The sequence below is a fragment of the Harpia harpyja genome, chromosome 14, assembly GCF_026419915.1.
Source record: "Harpia harpyja isolate bHarHar1 chromosome 14, bHarHar1 primary haplotype, whole genome shotgun sequence".
Classification (NCBI taxonomy): domain Eukaryota; kingdom Metazoa; phylum Chordata; class Aves; order Accipitriformes; family Accipitridae; genus Harpia; species Harpia harpyja.
In genome coordinates this window covers 6137512-6143511 of record NC_068953.1, presented here as the reverse complement: position 1 = coordinate 6143511, position 6000 = coordinate 6137512, and positions in this window count along the sequence as shown.

Genomic DNA, 6000 nt, shown 5'->3' with positions numbered 1-6000 from the left:
TGATTTTGTTTCTTCCCCAAGTTGAGCCTCTCTTTTGACCGTGACCATAAGTGGGGAGTGATCCCTCCCAGTCTGTATCTTGACCCATGAGCCTGCCTTTATATTTTCTCCTCATCCCACCGTGGCCAGGGGTGGGGGCAGTGAGCAAGCAGCTGTGTGGTGCTTTGTTACTGGCTGGGCTGAAACCACCACACCAGTGAAGTTAAAAATGTTTTGGAACCTTTTCCCCAATAAAAGCTGAAATAATTACTCTATTCTGGATGGGTTTTTCCTTGTTGTTCTAGTGCTTTTTTCTTCTCAAAGGCCAAATGGCATTTAGAATGACAAATGTTTTGCTTCCTCTTTCCTTCCCTAAAATACATGGCAATAATATCTACTAGAGATTTCTAAGATGACCAAAAATGCATTTTCCTGATCAGTTTTGCATTCATTTTAAATGGCCGATCTTGGGATATGTAGCAGACTACCAGATCACATGATTTTCTTTTTCTCTGATGGTACTCCATCCTGCAGACTGGGAAGCTGGGATTAATAGTTTGTGATAAGATCAACTAACTATTGACATCCGTGGCATCATGTTCTGTGGCACAGTTTATCCCACAGCAACACCATGGACTCTTGAGCACTCTTCCACTAAAGATGTTAGACACGTCCTTGTAGCGCATCTTTATGTTTAAGAGATGTTAGTGGTCATTAGGGTCCAAAGAGTTTGGGATGGCTTGCTTCATACTGTTTATTTGTAGTCCCCTCTTATTTTGAAGAGAAGTCTCAGATCCTTAGTTACCACTTTTCATTCCTACTTTGCTTATGTTCCCTGTCTCTGTAAATCTCCTGTCCTGGCTTTGACTTTAGATAGATGTAGGGTGACCATTAAACTGGCTTTTATTAAAGTGAGGTCTAGCTAAATGCATTGAAGTTACATCAATATGTTGAAGCTAATACAAACCACTTGTAGAAAAACAAAGTAACCTGAGGGTGCTATTAATTTTAGATTAAGAATGCATCAAGGAATGAAGGCTAATCCATTAAACTAGAATTGTTTTGCTATGATTCTAATGTAAATCAATGTCAGAAAAGTAAAGATATTAGCAGCAACTAAGCAGTTTCACCAAGATCAAGCCAAGGCTTGAGAGATGTCCTTCTCATTCTTGTGGGTTTGCAATTGTTTTTCTTATTCCTCATACAAATTAATCAGTAACATTGGAAATAATTCAGCTCTCAACCAAAAAAATAACTCCTTTTGAGACTTCCCTTATATCTACATAGAACTCATAGAAAAACACAGAACTAGGTAATTATGTACAAGAAGCAAACAGTGAAAAAAGTAGTAATAAAACAGGATTTTTTTTTTTTCCTTTTTTTTCCTGGCAGTTCTTTTAACTATTGGTACTTTCTACAACAGGTCAAAACTATAGGGAGGAATGTGACTTTTTATTCAGAAATATCTTTTAAATTTTTGCAGTTTATTATGCGTTGTTTTCAACTACAAGAGTGCATCACACACAAAGAGCTGTCCCTGTGTGCCTCTGCCTTCATCTTTGAAGGCAAGAGGCAGTCACCTGCTATGGGAGTCTGCAACTGCAGACCCCAAGCTTCACAAGAACAGCTCCTGCTTCCTCCCTTTTTTTAGGGCGAGATATTTTTGTAAGGAAGTCCTTATTTTGAATAATGGTTTTTTTCTTTTATCAGAATACTTCTAGCAGTTTCCCTTCCATTCTGATGCTACAGCATATTCAGGCATAGCTGGGGTGACGCTCCAAACAGCCAGTGCCTTTGACTGGGCACAAAGGAAGCGGTTTCCTTGGCAGCCACAACCCCAGAAAGGTCCCAAAACAGTACTTCCACCTGCCTGAGATTTCTTTTTAATTTAGGAGTTTGCACATCGGCTTTGCATGGAGAATTGGGTTCTGTCTTAGGGCTTTATTCATAACATAAGTTGCTTACAGGAATAATGTAATTTTTGCATATGAATTTATACTTTGGACTGACTGGCTTACTGGAAAGACTGCCGACTTATGTAGTGACAGCGGATGCTGCAGTAGCATGTGGTGGGATTCAGGAAGGACATGCAACACTTAAGCTAAAAAAATTAAAACGCTGCACTGGAGATAAAAGTCTGTCTAGAGAAGAGTTAGTTTGCTCCTACCTCTATGTTAGAAACTATGAGATCAGGGAAACTGCCAAGCTTGCATATATCTTTGGATTTTACTAGATTAGTTAACTTTTAAGATGAAACAGCCAAAGAGAAGGCCATTGTGTAAGGAAATACTAAAAATGGGTGCTGTGACTCTATTAACCCAGAGGCTGGGCTCCCCTGCCCCTCAGCCTCGCTGTGAAATTCACAGAGGGACAAGTGCTTTCCTAAAGAAAGGCTCACTCCTGCTTCTGGGGTCACTCGGAACAGCTCCTGGCAGTTTTTAGATGGTAGATGTGAGATTGTTGTGTGTTTAGTGGAGCTCGGCTCCCTTGAGCCCCACGTAGGCCTGGATGCCCCATGGCTGCCTCTCACCTGGGGCCTGCCCACCTGCCCGCAGGGTCTGTAAGCTGCTTCTCCAGAGCATAGGAAGATAAAAGGAAGCCCTGCTGCTGGTTACAGGGGGGGGGTGAAGCTTCCTATAAAAACATCTGCTACTGAAAGGGTTGGAAAGCAGCTAAAGTGAAGGCCTGTTCTTGTGCCACTGCCGTGGGCGCCATCTTGGGCCAGCAGAGCCCTTGAATCCCATGCAGGGCTGGTACTGGTTGAAACTGAGGGATGGTCGTCCAGCCTCAACACCTCCATGATTAGCAAAGACATGAGCTAAAAGATACCACAAATGCTGTAGTGCCAAGCTGCAAGATCAGACTCTCAGGAGACTGACTCTTAACAGCCATTTTATTTCAACATGAGAATGTAATTTAAAGCGCAAACATGTTTACTCAGCTCTTGGCTTTCAAATATCATCAAAAATAGCTGCACATGAAAGTGTTCAAGCTTCATGCCAAGGGTGCTATGGAAATGCAGGACTGTCTTCTTAAGAAGAAATAGCTGTGCCACACAGGTGACACCAATTACCCCCCACCCAGGCCCTGCCTAGCAGGAGGAAATTGCAAAGAGCTACAGCAATTAGGAGCTGGGGCAGCCCAAGATATGAGGTGCCTGACAGAAAAGAGATGAAGGAAATAACCTTTGAACTCCAAATACAAGTGAAAGCAGAGCATTAGTTGCATAGGCAGTAAAGCTTGGATGAGTAAGACTCTCTCCATGGTTGTAAACTAGACCTAGAGGACAAAGGTGAAGCCTGAAATCTGTGTGTCTAAATGAGACGGATGTTCTTCAAAGGTATGTTGTTGCTTTTCCATGTTGTATTTTCAGTTTAGTTGTGTGAAGCTGTCCTGCCAGTGAAGCTTTTCTGAGGTTTGACTGGTGCTGTTGCTTGGTACATCTGGTGGTGCCTGTTTCTGCTGTGAAGTTTTGGGGATTTGTGTGCATGGTAGTGCTTCTCTCTTTTTTGTGTGGTCTAAAGCCTACCAGAATATGTTGGGAGAGAGAGACACCATCATTTTATCCTGCTTTTGGTGTCAGGTTCCTTCTTCAGCTTGTTACATTTTCCTAAAGGTCTCTGCTTCTGTGAGTTGGCTGTCCTAACTTTCCTGGGTAGATTGTGTGTCACCTTCAGACTTATCAGTGCCAAATTTTGTAAACAGTCATGCTTTTTTGGTTGTTTGGCTGGTTGGTTGAGGGGGTTTTTTATGTAAGAAATTGGTCTTTGTGCAGCACATGGACATTCAGATCCTAAGGGATTTTCAGTCACTGCTTCAACACAGGGAAATAAAACCAGATACCATGTTCTACTGGTTTGCCAAAATTGTGTTTATGTTATAAATCTCTACTTAATATTTCCATTTCCATGAATTGCACCTGGAGAGGGGCTGTTTGTGCTATTTAGCTTTATGTATTGCAGTCAAAGCAGACAGGTAGCTCCTCCAGCAGCTCTGGTGAGTGCCTCAGAGGCATAGGTGCTAACCAAAGCAGCTGAAGGTGCTAAAACTAAGCAGTGTGACTGTCCCTCCTCCACCCAAGTTCCAGGTAGCCAATTAATGTTTCTGGATCTTGAGTGATGAGGCTCAGAGTGCAGCTCTGTGCTGAATAGGGAGAAGGAAAAAAATTCTTAACAGCTGCAGCAGCTATTTCAATCCCTCTTTGACAGAGCTCTTTTAATATGACACTCTCATCTCTCTGGCAGAGATGGATCCCACTAGCATGAAGGTATATGTCATGTTGTTGAGAGACCTTGTGACCTTGGCTCTGTTGTTATTATCCCAATAATTAATATGTCGCTTATTGGTAACACTCCACAACATAACTGGTTTTGCTGTGAATGAAATAAAGTCAACCCCAGAAGCAGGTTTCCACAGCCTCCAGATCTAAGTGTGGGCGGAGGGGAGGAGAAGTTTCTTGTCTTTTCCAAGCCTGTGCTGAGAGAATGATTCTAATACCCAGTGGAAATGCTCTGTCAACAGAGAAAGACTAATGAAAAGGAAGAAGTTTTCAGGTATAGCAGGAGTCAGAGCTCTGTCTGTCACCTTTCCAAAGCACTAGCTTGATTAGCCTCTCCCTTCCTGGTCACCTACATAACAACACTTATTCATTTCATATAATGCTTCAGTGAAACTCATGAGTCCTCAAGCTAAATACCAGCATATGCGATCTCCATGTATTAATGTCTCCCTCTGGTTTACATGTCACTAAAATACTGCAAAACTGCTGGGTTGTTGGGTTATATATATGTGAGAGAGTAAATTGAAGAAAACAAACTGCATGACAGCAATGTAATGAGGAAGCAGGCAATGATCAGCCTAATGGGAAGGTTAAAGACATAGCCCGATAAATAAAGGGGAGATGGAAGTGTCCCCATCAGCTAATATGTGCACATACTGTTATCTGTTTACCAGCTGAGCCCCTGCACAGCTGTGGGGGATCAGAAGGGCCTGTGTGCTATTGCTAGCTCTGCCAAGGGTGAGAGTAATCAGTCTGAGCTCCCAGTGCTCTGCTTCCCTGGCAGTCAGGCTCCTGACTTCTCTCTGCCTTATTTATCCTTGTTAGAAAAGCAAGGAAACTGGTGCTTGAGAGGAAAGACAAGTTGCTTGCCTGGTTTTGTCTGAGCTTGCTTCCCATGCCCTGCTGCAGTTCCTGCTTGCAACCTTGAGTAAATTGCTTGGGCAGTGATGTTCCTTTATGGATTTTGACTGAAGGGTGTTAGGACCAAGGTTCCCGCTTCTTCCTCTTAAAACTGTGCTTAGTAGAGACCTTGGTTTCCAATATTAAAATTCCTCAAATTTCTAGGAGTTTTGCCTCTTAATGTACAGAGAATTCTTTTCGTGGTTGAGCTGGTTAATGCCTAGCTTGGGTTCAGTCTTCTTACTGATGAAGTTGCTTGGCTGCCGCCTTCATTCTAGGGTTATAAAAATTAAGTGTTATAGTGATGTGGTGAAATTTTTGAGCTCCTCTCCCCCAGTGCTTCAGATACTCATCCGAAAGTGCAATAGTAGTTACCAACACAGCCATCTTTTTGTGATATCTTAAGGAGTGGATGGACTTGGTACTATCTGTATATAACATTATGAAGATGTAGCAAAAAAAAAAAAAAAATTGCTGCTTTGCCTTTTAGCTGCATTTCTTAAGATTGGTCTTCATTAGTTATCATCCCAGTAGCCATACTCTATTCCTGCTCCAGCTTGCACTCATCCCTTTTAAATGTGGGAGCTAATTTTATATATATGTTTTCAGGTAAGGGCTGGCACAGCGGTAGTCCCCCTTGAATGGATAGGTGCATTAAGGAGCTTTGCACAGGACCTGAAATTTCATGTGGCGAGTGGAACGCTAGTCTTGTAATGTGGGTTTTTTGTTGTTTGGTTGTTTTTTTTGTTTGGTTGGTTTTTTACATTTTTTTGTCTTTTCTGAGAAACAAGGTCTATATAAACTTTGTTCCTGTAAGTTGGCTGTGCATGGTACATGTGTGG